This window comes from Aythya ferina (assembly GCF_964211825.1).
Source record: "Aythya ferina genome assembly, chromosome: 3".
Classification (NCBI taxonomy): domain Eukaryota; kingdom Metazoa; phylum Chordata; class Aves; order Anseriformes; family Anatidae; genus Aythya; species Aythya ferina.
In genome coordinates, this window is record NC_140298.1 from 1,801,995 (window position 1) to 1,819,631 (window position 17,637).

General features: G+C 44.8%; 1 protein-coding gene across 2 annotated transcripts in view; it reads left to right on the forward strand.

Annotated features, from left to right (window-relative positions):
* The first annotated feature begins 3,711 nt into the window (after positions 1-3,711).
* SPTBN1 (spectrin beta, non-erythrocytic 1) overlaps positions 3,712-17,637 on the forward strand; it is a 137,058-nt gene continuing 123,132 nt past the window's right edge. Inside the window, exon 1 of one of the 2 annotated variants that reach the window (XM_084514129.1) lies at positions 3,712-3,875. The gene's annotated coding sequence lies outside the window, so the exon portion shown is untranslated. Of the gene's footprint in view, positions 3,876-4,015; positions 4,165-17,637 lie in introns of those variants that run through there. The other variant, XM_084514128.1, reaches the window with a different exon arrangement.

The following is a 17,637-nucleotide window of genomic DNA, read 5'->3' on the forward strand; positions in this document are numbered from 1 at the left end:
TTCATGATCTTGGCCACGTCTGCTATGAGACAAAGCACTAGTCTAGGTTTGTGCCTTTGAGCCTCAGAGGGTGTTTAAAACTGGGCATTATGGGTGGAGAAGAGGTGTGTCTTGTGGGAATAACATGTCTCCCATCTCAGTCACACTGTGAACCTGTGTAACTGGAACGCTTTGTTAACGCTTTGTTAATAACATCATGCTTTTCAGCTTAATGGTATTCCTGGGAAGTTTTTTATTGCAGTATTCACTTCTTTGGGTGAAGTTCTTCTGGCTTTCTGGAAATTGCTACCATCCTCAAGTAGATTTTTTCTAGTTTTACTGTTGCCTTAAAAATTATTTTTTGTTTGTTTGTTTGTTTGTTTCTAATATGTACTCTCGCTGTTTTGTTTCAATTTGGAAATACCTTCTTGCAGTTGCAGGTCACACAGAGATACAACCGAAATGCTCAAAATCCTGAAAAGAGCAAAACTCCAGGTGCTTTCATTTTGTTTAGAACACTTTACCAGGTTACTTAAACTATAACATACTTTAAAATAATCCTGTGGAGATTTTGGAATGTCTCTACCTTTACACACCTACATAGTGTTTTCCTTTTGGCAGAGGTGTAAATATGCATGTGGATAAATTTCCATGGGATTGAGGTCTGACAGTGTTACTGAGCACAGTGGTGTGGTGGATTTTCAAAAGAGAAAAAGATTAAATATTTCTCCAACTGTAAGACATCCGTGGCTGCATGGACAAAATGTATGAGAGGATAAAAACTTCAGGCTTTCAAACCAAAGCTAACTACAGAGTAAAGGGCAGAAAAGGAGTAACTTCGCATAACATTGCTTTGCTGACCCTTTCCAATTCATTTAACAACAGCTTCTAATATGGCTATTCATTCTACTCCTTTCAGTTTGATTAAAGGAAGCAGAATGTGGCCATCAGTGTGAACAGCTTGTTGTCTAACTGGGTTTACTTGCTGGTATTAGAAAGTGCTGGTATTGTAACCGATAAGTATCCCCAGCTTAATTGTCACAAAGTTGTAGGCTTTGGCTTTCTAACCCTGCAAGCTGACGGTTCACGCTGAAAATACTGACAAGTACTTGCTGTCATTTTAAAATCAAAATTACATCCTCTCTGTCAAACTCGGAGATGCTGATTTTGACTTTCACTGGTAAACATTCGTAGCTGCCCCATTCTTTACAAAATGTGGCCTTCTTGAAATGAAGAAATGACTGTCAGTAACTGGGATAACTGGTTGGAGCCCATGATACCCCTGCTATTCTGGTTCCTGCTTCTTCATGCATTCATTTCTACCCGGTTATTTCCATGATAATCAATGGCCCACCCTTCCTGGAGCTATGTGGGTTAAGACAGACAGAATCTTTAAATACACTGAATGTTCTTGCTCACTTCCATCTATTGCGATCTTTTTTCTTCCCTACTTGTGTGAGAGATATTAATAGTTGAGTAAAAGATGATTTTTCTTCTGATGTTTCTTAACATCCTACAGGGCGAATAATTTTACATTTATATATATAATGCATACATCATTGGGTTCTCTGAATTCCTGTTAGTGATGGCTGAAGTAAAAGCTACATTTGTGCTGGATCAAAAATCTGTTGGTTTTTATCATTTTGAGCCTGAAATGTGATACAGTACATATACTTAGGCACTTGCTAATTGCTCATAGTCAAATTATTCAGCTTTTTCCAAGAGCAAAACTCTTGATGGGCTAATGGAAATTCTGCTTTGTAAAACATTATGAGGTACAGTCCACATAATTCAGAAACAGCAGAATTTTTCATGTTACTTGGGCCAAATGTAGCGAACCTTTTGATTGGGAGCTGTCTATTAATCCTGCATATATTCCAGCCTGTTTCAGTACCACTGTCTGGCAGCATTGAGGAAGGCTTGGAAGAGTTGTTTTCATTTATTTTTATTTTCTTTGTGTGTGTAACTTCTTCAAAGTATTTGAAGTGATTGACACTTGTCCTTTGTTGCAGTAATGGCTAAGAAGGGTTTGCAACTGGAATTATTATTGTTGTTAAGTGAATGAAGGCTCACTCATGTTACGTTTTTAGTATCACCATTTGCATTACATAGAAGCAAGTATCTTCTCGTATTTACCTGGAAACCTCGATCGTGGTCTCTGATGGTTCAGGATGTTGTAAAGAACACCAAAGCAGCCTGTTTTAGATGTTTTATAATTTAAGGGTGCAGCTACACAAGCTGACGTTGCTGACCTGTTTGCTGCTACTTAAAAGGAAGTCCTGCTCCCTTCCTTCCTCTGGTTCCTCTGATTTCCTCAGCCAGGTCACTGAGTCAGTGCAGAGCTGATCTCTTCTCACTGAATTTGGCTTTACCACAACCAGGAGAGATCAGTGGGCCACCAGAACCAGTGCAAGAAAGGAGCAAGAAAAGAAGGAGGGGAACAGGGCTGTCCCTGAGCTGTTTTGTTTCCATTGCATCCCAAGAGTTGGACAGCAACGACCACAGATGACAGACATGGCAGTACCAGTTCTCGTCAAGCTCATAACTGTGGTCAAAATTCTTGTAGGTCTCGTGATGGTAGAACATTTGAAAGGAGCTTTCTGAGTAGGGAGCTTTTTCCAAGTTTGAAGGACTTGCGAGTGAGTCAAGGTGTGAGGTTTCTTTTCTCAGAACATGGGCAAGTCAAAGGTGGGAGCTGATGCTGGCTATGGGCAGGCGCAGGGACAGATGAAATTGCGACCCGTCAGCCTGAGCTGGGAAGTGAGGAGAAGGAACTGGGAGCAGCCTTTGGAGTGAGTCCAGGCAGGCAAGGCTGTATCTGTGAAGGATGCTGGAGTGGTGTAGCTGCAGCTGGGAAGCCAGGTGACAAGAACCCAGGTGAGAGCACTGGCCTCCTGCCTGGGTAGGAGGGACAGGGTCCTAGGCCTGGGCTGGACAAAAAGAAAGGGGCAAAGAACAGCTAAGGAAGGTGTCCAGAGCAGAGACCAGAGTGACAAATAAGCTGGTGATGCTGGCCTGTTTGGTTGGGAGGGTTGGGAGCCTTCTCTTCTTTGCGTTTGAACTACTGGCTTGCCATCCTTGAAGTGCCAAAAGGACAGAGAAAGAATTTGGGTAGGGTGAGCTTAGGAACAGAGGGGTAGATCTCAGAGAGAGAGCTTCCGAACTCGCCTGTTACGTGCTGGGTTTCACGGGCCCAGTTTACCTCCTGTTCGTACCGGAGGAACGACGGATGGCCCAGCGGCAGCTTGCTGTGCTCACCTTGCTCTGTGCAGGACGGCAACCGCTTGTGCAGGGCTGGGCGAGCAGGGACGGGCTGGGGAGGGCAAGACCAGGGGCTGGGGAAGGGAAGGGAAGGGAAGGGAAGGGAAGGGAAGGGAAGGGAAGGGAAGGGAAGGGAAGGGAAGGGAAGGGAAGGGAAGGGAAGGGAAGGGAAGGGAAGGGGCGCGGTGTGCTGCCGGCTCGGGCTGGGGCCTGAGGGGCACACCGGGCCGGGGGCTGCCCGGGGCTGACGGCAGCGGGGAGCGGCAGCGGAGGAAATGGATGCTGGGGGCGAGCCAACATTGTCTGCGCGATGGGCGAGGAGGTGACGGGAGGAGGGGCGCGGAGCCAGCGCACAGGGGCAGGAGGCGGGCAAGGGCCGGGCCGCTCCGCACCGCACCGAGGGGCCGCGGGGAGGCGGCCGGGGCTGCGCTGGGCGCGGGGAGGCCGCGGGACCACCAGCACCAGCAGCACCAGCACCGCCGCCAGCCCCCGCTGCCGGCAGCGGCCGCCCCGCCCCGGGCTCGCCCCTCCCCGCGGCCGGGCGCAGCGCAGCGCAGCAGCGCCGGGGGCTGCGGGAGCCGCCGCCCGCTGCAGCCAGCGGGGAGAAGCCGCCGCCGCCCGGGCAGCGCGCACAGGTAGGGCCGGCTCCCGCAGCACCGCCGCAGTCTCAGCCCCCCCCGGCCTCCTCCTCCTCCTCCTCCTCTTCCTCCTCCTCCTCCGCCGCCGCTCCGCCCTGCGGAGGCCCCGGCCTCTCCCCGGGGACCGCGGCCGCCGCCCCTGCCGTCTCCTCCCCTCCCTCCCTCCCCTCCCCGGTGCTGCCGCGCAGCCGCACGCCCCGCCGCGGTGCGGAGAGCCGCGGGAGCGCCGCGGGAGCGCCGCCGCTGCTGCCGGGCTGGGCTGGCCGGGGGACCCCTCTCCGCCGAGGTAGGGCTCCTCTCCCACCTCCCGCCCACCCACGGCTCCTCTCCGGCGCCGGCCCGGGCGGGAGGGCAGCGGGGCGGGGGCTGGAGGGCTGCGGGGCTTTGTATGCGCGAGTGGGGGCGATGCCCCCGCCGTGCCGCTCACCTTCAGCTGCTGTGACTGTGACCATCCCCATCCCCATCCCCATCCCCATCCCCATCCCCATCCCCATCCCCATCCCCTGCATGCAGCACCCTTCCGCGCTTTTATCCTCCAGTGAGGGCACAGTCGACGGGCATGATGCATGGCCCCGATTTCATTATTTTGTGGACAGCCGTTGCAATGTGATGGATACAGGCCTGCTTTAACAAAAAAATAAATAAATATGGCAGGCTTCTGCTAGATTGTGTGGGACTGCAGCAGCTCTGAAAAATCCTTGCTCATGGCACTGGGGGCTGACCTTTTATTTAGCTATCCCTCTTTCAAGAATGATTTTTCTACTGTCCAAGTGCATGAGCCAAAAACAGAGTAAGCAATTCCATTTGTAATTTTGATGTTTTTAGTTATAAAATGGCATTTGTGTTTAAAGAAGGTGAGTAAGGACTTGTATTTCTAGACTGTACCTACACACCATCATCCTTAGGTATAAAACCTAATGCTTGAATGCTCGATATCAGAAGCAAGATTGCTGTAAGAGGGAATTAACATAAACGGTCGAGATCTGGAGCATATGGTGCAGCCTTTGGCCCTTATTGACAGGGTAGAAATATTATGAAACCTGCTTACTGAACTGTGTAGCTACTTTAGAAAAAAATAACTGTTACTCATTCAGCCCTGGGAATGTATTGTCCTGAAAGATGTCTTGGGGAACAATGCTCCCGAGCTGCAGGATTATAGAGGCCGGTCGTGTCAGGTAATTTATTCAGAGAGATATCAGCCGTGTGAAGACGTCAGGGGAGGCTGTGACTCCTCAGGCCATTGCAGAAAACCTTTTCTTGCATGTACTCAGAAGCCTCTGGAGGGAGAGAGGAGGTGAAAATGGCACAGGAGAAAGAGCGAGCCAGGGTGAGCGTGAAGGCAGCTAGGTGCGATTCCTGAAGCAGGGTTATTTCCCGTTGCCGTTGGATGTTCTCCACGAAGCCCTTTCTTGGTGAAGCAGCAATGGCTGTTGTGATGCCTGCATGACTTAGCAGTGGCTGTAGGGCTCTGGGGAGCGGGTGGGCTCGCTGGCTGCCTGACGTGACACAACCAGCGCTGAACAAATAAAATGGGTAGGGAATGTTTTGTTGCTTCATGCAGTAGCATAAGCTTGGTACTGAAAAAGAGGGCAGGTTTTAGGAGAGTAGCCCCTTCTGCATTTTTCTGTAATGCAGGTTAAGTGCGGTAAATGACTTAAAAAAAAAAAAAAAAAAAAAAAAAAAAAGCAGAATGCAGCATTTTTGTGTGAAATGGGAGCTTGCAGCAGTTTTGTGGCAAAAAGCTTTACAGATGCTGTTTCATCCCTGTCGTGGCATGAATCCTACAGCTCTGGGAATTATTGTGTGTTACCGAACTCTGCCTGCACACAAGTGGAGCAGACAGGGGGCAAAGCACTCATGCTACATGTATGGAGACCTGAACGCTGCTCTCCATCTTTCGGACAGCCCTTTTATGTAGGCGTACCAAGCCATTTCATAAAAGATGTTTTGTTTTTCCTTCAATGTATATAAAATTTAATCAGTTAAACCTCCTTTATTGGATGGATTTATTTTTAATGTGCATCAGTTACAGCATTTAATATTTATAGTTGGATTACTTGTAAAATAAGCAATGCATTTCACTTGTGAGGAGTGCAGGGGCATATTTTGTGGAACGCAGATGAGGAGGCCTATTTATGCAGATGTCTAAGGCTCATTGCAAAGGGTATCTAGACAGTTAATCTCTATAGGTACCAAAATTCCTTAGTCATCTGATGTGGGCACACGTTAAAAACCAATACAATAGTTTATCGTTGCCCATTACCCATGAGTCAGCTCCAAATCCAGGCTGGCATCTCTGACCAGAGGCCTCCTGCTCGCTCTTTCACATCTCTAGGAAAACCTTTGTAAACCGCCATGTGCTGGCTGTAGGAGCTGCATGGCCTGAACCAGTGTGAGGAGCCAGCAGCAGCACCTTGGATCTTTTTGACTGTCAGTTAAATGAAGAGGCTGTGAAATAGAGCAACGAAAGTCAATTTCTGTGGTGTGTGATGCACACCATGCAGTGGAAACTTGGGATGAGAGCAGGCTGGTGCTCCATGACTGAAGCTGTGCAGAGCCATATAGGGCTTTTCTGAAACACGAGCTAGTGCTGTGGGCTTGCTCCCGTTCCCAGCTGATGGAGCTGGGGTGTTTGCCAGTACACTGGTCCCTTACCTCTGCATGAGCTCATGGCAACTTGCCCAAGTCAAACCAGAGGGAATCTAGCCCAGAGATATAAAACATGAAAATCTAGTCATCCTCTCTGGCTTTCTTGTGTGTTTACAACTTAGAAATCATCTCGTGTCTGATTGTTATCACCAAGTAACACTTGCCTGGTGAACCAAGTGTTGGAGCTGAAACGTGTGTACCATCAAATGGCACCGAGGTATAATCAGTGTTCTGCAAGGAGACTGCGTTGAAGGCTGATTTCCCCAGTGCTGTTTTTTTTTTTTTTTTTTCACATGTGGTTTTCATTTGTCAGATTTTTATTATTACTCTTAAAATGATCAGTTGTGAATTTGTTTTTCTAATGAACGTGAGTACAATGTTGCAGCAACTACAGCTGGACCTTTCAAGGCTTTGCCTTTCTCTAATGAAAAGAGGGTTACAGAGATGCTGCATGGAAGGCTTTTTATTTATGCTTAGTAGATCTCATCTTATTTAACAGTTTTAACAGAGTGATACAGATTAATCTGTTTATTTAAGCAGTCAGCTTTTTTTCCTAGGATGTCCAGCTTTATTTCTTTTTCATCTATTGTTTAATTCCTGATACAGTTCTTACTGTCCATTTTTCATTAAAAAGCTTAGCTTTGCATGGGAAGAACTTTGCTTGATGGTTGAGTTCAAAACAGATTTTATAGTTCAGAAAGATGGCAAGGGAGGGTAAGTTTGCATCTGCAAGCATTATTTCTACTTGCAGTAAAAATATATGTCATTAAGAAAAGATAAACACCCATCTCTAATCTTTGTGCTCAGGAATGGAAACATCTTTGTGTGGCCAAGGACAGATTAAGGTTGAGGAGTATCTGGAACTATTGTTTTTCAGCATCATTCTTTGCCTCTTCTCTGAAATAATGTTTTCATGTTGAACAATGAAAACTTGAGGATGTTCTTAGTTTTTCATGCTTTTCTGCTTTTTTCTTGCTTTTCTCTTTATATTTTTGTACACATATTTCTTTCAAGCAGGGTATTTTTTAGACGCATCAAGAATCTCTTTGACATGTCACAGCTTCCACTAGAGAAACGTGTTATGCTGTTGTGCAGTCATTTTTATTTCACAATTTTTTGAATGTGCTAAGCATTAGAACTTCAAAAAGAAATGGTATGTCAGTTTGATTTATTCAGCAACCTTCTTACATGAAGAGGGCAGCAAGAACCAAACAGAAGAGACGCTCAGCATGAAAATCTTGTGCCAACAGATGCTAACACACACCTGTTAGAGACTACGAATAGACGAGCAGGCCATACCAGTCATGCCGTTGGAACAGGAGAGGTGTGTCATTAATACTCTGCTCAGAGATCTAAAAATATACAGCTCTGAATCTGTTCACAGGTAAATGTTCCAAATTAAGTAGCTTTTCTCTTTACTGGAGTTCAAAACATATGCTGTTCGTTTCTTTGGAAGAAGTGGCCAGATCCTGAAGCTACACCTGCTGAGCAATTGGCCTATCATCTGTGAAATGTATTCAGAGATGTTCTTGGATTGAGTCTCCTGTTCTTGCTCACATATCCACAGCTGTACATAACAAGAAAACATTTCTGCTCTGGTAAAGTCATACTGCTTGGAGCTACTATATGTCTAACAATATGAAACAGGAATGCTTTTGCAAGTAATTGCAGAGGCTGTGGACTTGCCATTGAATAAGACGTGCAAAAAAGAATTTTCAAAGTGTCATGGTCTGTTTGTTTGTTCTTGTTTAAAATGGGGAAAAAAAAAAAAAGAAGAAGGAATAGGAATTGACCGACAGCTCCGTTACATGGTGAGAGTAGCCACCAGGTTTGGTTTTATGAATCATGACTCAGCATGGTTGTGAGAGGGTGGAGCCATCCCTGAGACTGCTTCAGTCAGGGGTGGGCTCTGCAAATGGGCTATAGGAGGGGCTGTATGTGATATAGTGATAGATTGTGAAGATTTGTAGTTGCATATGTATTTAAAAAGATTTAATTTGGCTGTCATCATATGATGGAAGATGTAATCAGAGATGAAGATATGCAGACCTACTGCAAACAAAACAAATTTTTATTTACTGCTTCATTGCCCACATGATTGGATAACACACAGGTTAATCTATTGGAAGTAGCCAACTTAATAAATGAGGTGTTCATGCTTCGTGTGTTCAGTTCCACTACAGAAAGTAGCTGAATGGCTGTGATCCTGCCTAGCCTTACTCCCTATGAATTAGACTCTTTAATTCTGGCTTTGAAAGTTTTCATTCAGCTTTCTTAAAACGCAACTTTATGTTAAGATGATGGCCACGCTAGTACCTTGTGATCCAGGACTCGGGGTGGATGCCTGCGAAGGTCAGGAAAGCTCGCATCCCATCCCTCCCCGCCCCAGCCCGGGGCTTTGCAGGGCGTCATTTTCAGCTTTGCACTTGCTCGGAGGCGCTGGTGGCAGTGAGCTGCTGCGAGGTGCTCAGAGGGGACGCGGCGGCTCCCTGTGGCAGCCTGGCGCTGTAAGGTTACACTGACTGCTGAACTTGATATTGGGCAGACATTTCTCCCAGGCCAGACCAACTGGCACCTCTGGGAGGGCTTTCATCTCCACTGTGGGATTCAGCTCCCTGTAGTCTTCTGGTCCCAAGTACATGGTCAAGGTCTTCTACAAGGTGCTGTGGAGTCTTCTTGCTGTCAAGCAGTGATTCGGATCTGCTTGCTTTTTTGGCTATTGTAAGTTACTGCTCTCTGATCCTGAATTAATTTTGTCTTTCTGTTGGCTGATTTATTATAGAATGGCATGGAGTGACCTGCTTTTGGTTCTTCCTGTGACATGATGAAAGGGAGCCTTGTGTCTGTAAGAAAGAGCAAGAAAGCTGCGTGTATGTTGTGGCGTACGGTGCTGGAAGTGTTGGCTAGCTGGGAAGGTCTGGAGCCTGCTTTACAATGAAGCTCATTTGTGGTTACTGTAGTAACACAGAACAGATAATTCAGTTCTGTGCAATATGACCAAATGCTTATTTTTTCCACTCATGAAATGAATTTTGTTTAGCCCCTAGATACCACAAATGCTCCAGCTAATTACAGCAAGTAGCTCCTCTAGTTTTTAGCTTAGAAGAGAAAGAGTGCTGCCTGCTATATCTAAATTATCCTACTGGAGATAAGTTTGTTTTAACACCTACAGGTTTTAGTTTGGGTATCTGAGTTTGGAAATGTTAACTTCTGTCTAAACTAATTATAAGATTTTCTTCCCAAGGGCCTTCACTGACTTTTCTCTTACTAAACAAATATTTAATTAAAGTGTTTAAGGGTGATCTGTAGCCAGCCTCTGCAGACAGAAAGCTTTGCACTGGTGGGTAGCTCATGGCTCCAGGATGCTAATGGCATATACATCTATAGCAACACTGGGATGCAGCATGGAGCTAATCATTCTAGTCTGTGCTTGGAGAAAGCAGTTTTTCCCTCTTACTACCAAATTACTGGCTTCTGTGATTTTGGAAAGGTGCCTTGGGCCTAAATCTGCCTATGGAAGTCAGTGAGTGTTCTGATCCAGGAGGATCAGCCAGTAGAGCACCCTTTGTTTAACCCTGTGGTGTGCAGGGTACCAGCAAGGAAGTCAGGAACGCTAGGGATTTTATTTCCCACTCTGCCACTTCAGTTACACAAAATGGGAAAGCAAGGGAGCTTGGCAGCATGCGCTAGTTTGGGGTGCCCGTTGTTCAGCAGGAGGAAGCCTGAATTTTCAAAGAGGTTCCACACCTCTTGAGATTTCAATGGTCATTTGTTCAGCCTGACTGAGAGATGATTCCTTGGGAAAAAAAGGTTTTGAACTACCATGCTGCAGTTTCCCTTAAGAAAACATGTACATGTATTCCTCGTTCAAAAATTCTGTAGAGTCTGTATGTAATGAGAATAAATAAATAACTGTAAATGTTACTTGTAGAATAAGTAACTATTTCTATTGCAATTTTGAATGTCTTTAGGAGGCCAGATCCTAAATCTGTTTTAAAAAAATAATAATTCTGGTTGACTTTGGTTGACTGGTTTGCACCAGTTGAAAATCTGTCTTGCAGCCTCCTAAGTTTTGATAAAAACAAACAACGGAGCCTGTTGTATTTTACTCCCTTCTACGTTTTTGGCATCACAGAAGCTTTTCCTGATTGTTTTTCTCATTTGAAGGCTGATTGTACTGAGTGACCTCTTGCTAGTAAAGGGTGGGCCACTTTATGTGGGAAAGTCTTAGTCAATGTGTCTGGGAGATAAGTGGGCCTGCATCCCAACAAGTGCTGTGCATTAAATGCCAGAATGTGCTGGGGATCTGCCAGGAGATTGGAAGCAGGACTATGCGACAAGCGCGAATGCAGTCACACTCTCCTTAAAATAGTACTCTGGATAACAGGAGATCTGGAAAGTTATCACTTACCTCATTTTAGCACAAATTCTTTCCTAAAAATGGATTATAGACTGAGGGTTTGGGGGGATTTTTTTTGTTATATACGTTCTGTTTGCGTCTTAGGGCCATTGTGGTCCTTCGCAAGCCTTTAACCAAAGGCAGGCTAGGAATACAGGTATGAAAGAAAAAGCTGTATTAAAACTGTAGAAGTGAAGCCCAAACCCCTCAGTCACAGCTTAGGGACTCAGCTGTTACCCAAATGAGATAGGAGAGCAGTTTGTGTCTAGTTGAGCTTAGCAGCAGCAGCTTCAAGTTAGTCTTGAGCTGTCTGGAAGTGTGAAGGCAGCAAGAGATCAGTGCAGTGGCCTCAGACATGCCTCAGCTGGCTGTCGGTAACGGGGTTTTGGTACAAGATGAAGTGTGCAAGCAATCAGAATTTGGATATTAAAAGTGGTGGTTTACCACTGCAGACCGTATATGGTTTTGTTTAAGGGCAAAAATAAGCAAATTTGACTTATATCCATTTGTCAAATTTGTCGACGGAAGAATCTGATCGTGTGGCTTTAGTCGTTGGCATAAGCCATTTAAAGTTAAAACCTACGATGCCTAAATTAGTTTCTTACGGGAAGAGAGTGAGTTAGCTTCTAAATGGGATAACATGAGGAAAGTGTGGGGGCCGGGGCTGGTCATTCAGAGCAAGGCTGTAATGTACTGAGTCAGCAGGTGGTTGTGTTCAGCCCGCTGGGAATCTGCTGTAGGGAAGTACGGACTGAAAGAACTGTTCCCTGCATGTGCGAGTGCGTTGCTGCAAGGACCTGGGCAAGGAGCTCGATTAAAGGAAAAACAAAAGTGGAAATGTTAGGGAATAACGAGATTCAGAAAAGGAAGTGTGCACTACTGTAAGCTGTGACCTTCCAGTGTGTGCAGTTTTTAGGACAAGCAGCGTGTGTTGTGCTTTTAAAAAGGCAAAGGGATTACCTCATTTGTGGAAAAACACCCGGCAGCCTTTGATCTGCCCTGGAAGCCTGGGATCAGTTTAGCTTTTGAAGACCACAAGATGTGACTGCCTTCATGTCTGTACCGCAGCTGAAATCTCTGGCCCCAGGTACTAGGCTGGCATGGCCTGTGCTCAGAGCAGAGCAGCCCTTGGGCTTCTGAGGGTTGGGGGCTTCCTTTGTGTAGCAGCAGCTGCAAGGCTGCCTAAGTTGTGCTGGTTTGCAGTGTGTTGGAAAAGGAAGGCTGCCATCCTGGCTCGTGGCAAGGTGGGGCACAGGATATGCTCCAAGGGTTGTTTTGGGGGAGGATGGGGAGTACCAGATGCACTGCTTTGCACCATGAGGGGGTTCCCTGACCCCAGCTGGCCGTGTAAGCCAGCTTTAAAGCTTTGCATCACTGGAGTGTGTAAAGTAGCTTTATTGCTGGTCAGGATCTGGCTCCAAGGAGTGATGCTTGCATAAAATGCAAGTGAAAAAGGTAAATAAAGTTAAAAAAAAAAAAATATATATATATATATATCCATTTTGAGCTTCACTGAGATTTCTTTTCAATCATTTATATCTTTTCATTATTTCTACATATTAGCAGGCATAAAAATTTACAGAAATTGCATGATTTAAATAAGAGATGTGAAAAATGGGTAATAATACATTCAACTGCCATGGAGACCAGAAAGATGATGGAAGAAAGTTATTTTTAGAGATCTATTTCTGTTGTAAGCTAGACAAACACAAATAAGATGACTTCACGGTAAATTAAAGATACATGCATATCACAATGATATAAATATCTATGACCCAGACATGTAGTAAAGTAACTGCAGGTAAGTTAGTCTCTGCCAGATCAGTAATGAAACCTGCATTCTTCATTTTGCATGGTGACAAGAGACCTCCGATGTTCTTTTTGTAATACTTTGATTTTTCTTTCTCTATTGTGCTTAAAAACGAGGGATTTGGATCCTCAGTTGCGCCAAGTTACATAGCTCCATCCCAGCATGTAAAGCTGTGCTGATTTACATCGTCACAGTCTATAGCTCAAGGTTTTAAATCATCTTCATATAAAATATGCAGAGGAACATGTCTGGGATCATGATACATTGCTCATTTCAATTTCTGAACCACATTAGAAATACAAGGATTGTCAGAAGCATGAAAACATACCAAAGTGTCAGTAAATAACTCCAGGAGTCAGGGCTGATGATACCCTCTTTCTGGTCAGGTGTGAGTGACAGGAACACACAGCTCTTATCTGTGTTTCTGGTCTAAGTAATCCTAGTTGGGTAGTAAATGCTGAGTGAGATTATGCTGTTGGAGTGTGTGTAACGAAGATCAGCATTTAGATAATCTGTAGGGGTATAGCAGGATCTGGAGATGTTGTTTAGGTATTTATTGGTGATAGGCTGAGGTAAACCAGAAGTGCGATTGCTTTAACTGGGATCATCTTCTAAACAAGTGGAACGCTGCGGAGTCCTAATGATGGGGTTGCTGAAGGAGAGCTGACAGGTGAGGGCCACATGGCCATACCAGCGATAGGAGGAGCACTGAGTTGGCGGAGGGCACGCCAGCCATTTTAGAGATGTTTCTACAGCTGTTGCCGACAGGCAGAAAATAATGTGAATCACTTGGAATCGCTGTGGCACAGCGAGCTGCGAGAGTGCAGAGAGTCACAGAGTTCCTCGCATTCCTGGCGTGGGGCAGCAGCCCTCCATGTCACTTTAGGGGCAGTTTGCAGAGCAGCATGTTCCCCTGGTTCAGGGGGCCTTTCACTGCAGCATGGCTGTTGTCATTTTTAACTTTTAAGCTTGTCATAAGCTGTGGCAGGATGCCAAAGAGGCATAGAAGAGCATTGGGCCCAAAATTAATTTATGCATTCTAATAGATGGGCACCTATAGCATTCATACCATTAAAAGTTTTAGGCATATCTGATACAAGTACATCTCCTTTCCAATTTTTAGTAGCTCCACTATCACGTTATGCTCTAACAAGGGCTAGGAGGGCATACAAATACATAAAACAAGAAAAACATAGCTTTGTGTTTGTAATGCTCTGTTCTGAGGATTGATCAAAAACATTGCTGTTTTAAGAGACTCAAGTTCTTGATGGTAATTAATGCTGAAAAATGGTCACTATGCAGGCAGCATGACTGCTTTATCGGAGGGGAATTACCAAATTGCATTCCAAGCATGTTATTAAGGGATTATATAGATGGGCGATTCACCCTTGGGTTAACTGTCCTGAAACTACGATTATGCTTACATGTATAATTTGTATAAATAATTATTATGCACTTATTACTATAATAACAAGCCACATTTTGAATTTCCTTTGTGCCTCCCAGTGGTTCACACGCTGGTCTGAAGCACTAACAGTATAAACTTAATAGGTCTTGAGGGAACGTGCATGTTGGTACTAGGTGTAGTTCTTGTGTGTTTCTCCCTGCAGCTTGTGTCCATGGGCCTGGCTTGGCAGGTTTTTTTCTCTGAATTGACCTTAGTGTATAGTAGAAGACAGAAATGTTTTGCATGTTGTTTCTTCCCTTGAGTATGTTGATAAAATTACAAAAAAGTTTCCCATTTTTATTATTAGGAACAAGAAATTCTCGTTCCTTTTAAAAATCTGCCCATCTTGTTTTCGGTGTTCGTTAACTACAGCCTGGAGAACGCTGGCATTTCTCTTCAGAGCGCTGGACTTTTTTGTGCATTCAAGCTGAAGAGCACAGTAGCACAGAGCACCTTTGGGAAGTGCTGAGGGGTGCCGGGGTGCATGCTGAAACTGAAGTGACCGTGTTCTTAACGCTTTCAGATGTGCTGGCTTTCAGATGCAAGTGCCACGAAAAAATGCACTGTTCACTTTAGTTCTTTGGGCAGCGTAGATTTCCTCAGTCAACTTTAGTGTGTATTAAAAAACAGAGGCTGGATACCTGCTGCCTTTTGCTTCTAGATGCCAGCGTTCTTTATGCTGAGGCATGGTGCTTGAATATTGCACCTGAAGAAGTTACTCCCAGAATCACTTGGTAAATGCTGGGCCATTGCTCTGCGAGGTGAGTGGTCAGAATCGTCGCCTTCAGGAGATTTGCCTGTGACCTGCCAGAGACATTGCCCTGTTCCTGGGGTGGTGGTTTCTGAATTGGGGCACATGCTGGGTTTGGGAGGCTCCAGTGCTTTGACTGGAGTTCCAGTTGCATGTTGTGGTGTTTTGAGCCACACAAATGGGGGGTCTCAGCAGAAGAAAGCGTCTGAACTCCTCCTTGTCAGGAATCAGTGTTCAAAGTAGCTGCTGTTAACTCTTACAGTTGAAAAATGCTCTGCTTCTAATACTGCTTTCAAAAGGTGTGATCTTAGAGGCTAAAACCCAGTCTAAACTTGTGGCCTCTTCTTAATAATAACACTGTGAAATAATTGTGTTAACAGTCTGTCCTGCTTCTGTGGTGCTGACACTGCAGCAGGCAGAGCCCACTTGGTCATTCTACGGGCATTTGTAAGGACTTCTGAGCCAATTTCCAGAAGCAACTTGTTTGGGGAAATGGTGTGGCTTTCCTGTTAGGATGGCTAGCGCTGGTTACAAGATAGTTGCTAGTGGACCAAGGTCTGTTTGAATTCTTCAGAAATGAAGAGTTTCCCTTGGCCTGTCAGTGCTGAGATATTTCCCTCTGTGGACTGACCATGAGTTGCTGATGCTGACAGTCTGATAGCCATGCAACTACCCTTACTGGAAGCTCCAGGAATACAATGGGATTGATCTGAATGGTCAATAGGATAATTAACTCTTCAACAGCATCGTGTTTGACAGCATTTTGTTAAAGTTGTGTCTTTTGCAGGAGGTGGGTGGGGAAACACACACAAGCAAAAAACTTTTCTGGCTTCTTCCTGAGTTACTGGTTTCAGAATGTAGACTACAGGCTGTCTGTAAAATGTCAACAAAAAGGGGGAGGAAGCTTTGTAATCTGAGTATCATAGCAGAAAGAAACCAACCAGCCTAAAAGAAACCTCCAAAAACCCCAAACCAAACAAAAAGATAAACCAGAAATGTGGCTGAGGGGTTTTTTATACAAGCCTATAGTTAATTTTAGCTGTGGGTGGTTGTCATTGTTTGTTTGTTGTTGTTGTTGTTGTTTTTTGTTTGTTTGTTTTGTTTTTTTAATTTCAAGGACTGCTAAGGCATGAGGAAGAAAGGCGCTGTTGTCCCAGTTAGTCACACTGCAGCATGTGCCTGCCTCCAAGCCCTCTTTTTAGCTGTAGCCTGAGGTAACACCTGGTCAGTTCTAGCAGCTGGATCTGTTGAGAAGCTGGTGTAGTTACTAATTTTATGCTTTGCTGCATGGTGGTTTCTGCTGGAGACTATGATAAATCTCCCCAGCTCCATGCAGAATGCAAAATGACCTGGGAAGGGTAAGCCCTGTGCACAAAACTGACCGTGTCATAGTGTCTTCTGTGATTGCCTCTCACTCTGTTATGGTCCCATTATTGTAAGTCATCTGTAAAGTCAGCATATTGCTTAAAATAGGGAATTCCCTTTGCAGTTGCTATCACAATTACAATATTTAAACATCAGCCCTTCTCTGCAACACTTGAAGTAGCTGTTAATAGAGAAAACATTTCATTAGTCTTGCCAGAAAAGCTAAATACTCAGCATGTCAAAGGTTCACTCCCAAGGCTGGAGCTATGTAGGAGTTGCACCAAGGCTTCTTCACCCCTGTTTCTTCAAGTCTAATCTGTTGTTATTGTTGAACAGAAAGTACAAGTGGGTGGGAGAAAGCAAGAAGCAGAAAATGGCTCAAGAGAAAGTGAAGACCATCTAAAGTCAAATAGGGGGAAATAATGGACCAGAAGAAATGTGAGAGAAAAGGATGAATTAAAAAAAAATAAAAAAATACCCATTCACAGAACTTCATCAGGACAAGAATCTGAGCACAGTTAGGGTGCGAATGGGTGCCTAGCAGCGGCGTACGCTGTACAGGGTGCTGGTTGGGTGTCAGGGAGTGTAAGCCCTGCCTTTCCTCACTAGGGCCTGTGGGTTCATCGCTGGCTGGTTATGGCAGGAGGACTGAATATTGCAGCAAACCACTAATTGCCTTTTGGGAGGCCGCTGACAAGAGTGGGTGCAATCTGAATGATTGTGCTTGGTAGGAAGATCAAGGGCTTGGCAAATAACAATGTGTGCAGCGAGTGCTGACATCCTCAGAATGTACCAATGAAAGGTGCTTAGTTTTTCTTCTACCGTGTTGCTGAGCATTAACTAATGTAAAATTTAGTAATAAAAATACCATTTCAGCAAAATAACTTCCTTAAACTTGCTGTCAACAAGAGATGTATCGGAGAAGAGAACTTCCTCTAGGAGAAAGCACAGAAGGAACAACCAGAAAAGACCATTGTGTATTTAATGGGGGGAAAATGTCTTATGGCTTGCATATCATCTTAATGATACTATGAGGCAAGGAAGGGAACCAAACAATGCATACCTTTCGTCACGGAAATGGAGTCAAGAAAGGCTTTCAACAAACATCTTCTAGTCAAAATGAATGGTTGAATTGTCATCTGCTGTACAAGAAAATCTAATTCACCCATATAATCCTTTTGGTGTAGGTGAGTGAGGAGAGGACTGTTCCAATTGCTTTTGAAGTTCCAAATGAAGAGAAATCCTTTTTCCGTTCCATTTTCTAGCTTGGCTTTTATCACAGAATTGTCTAGGTTGGAAGAGACCTCAAGATCATCAGGTCCAACCTCTGACCTAACA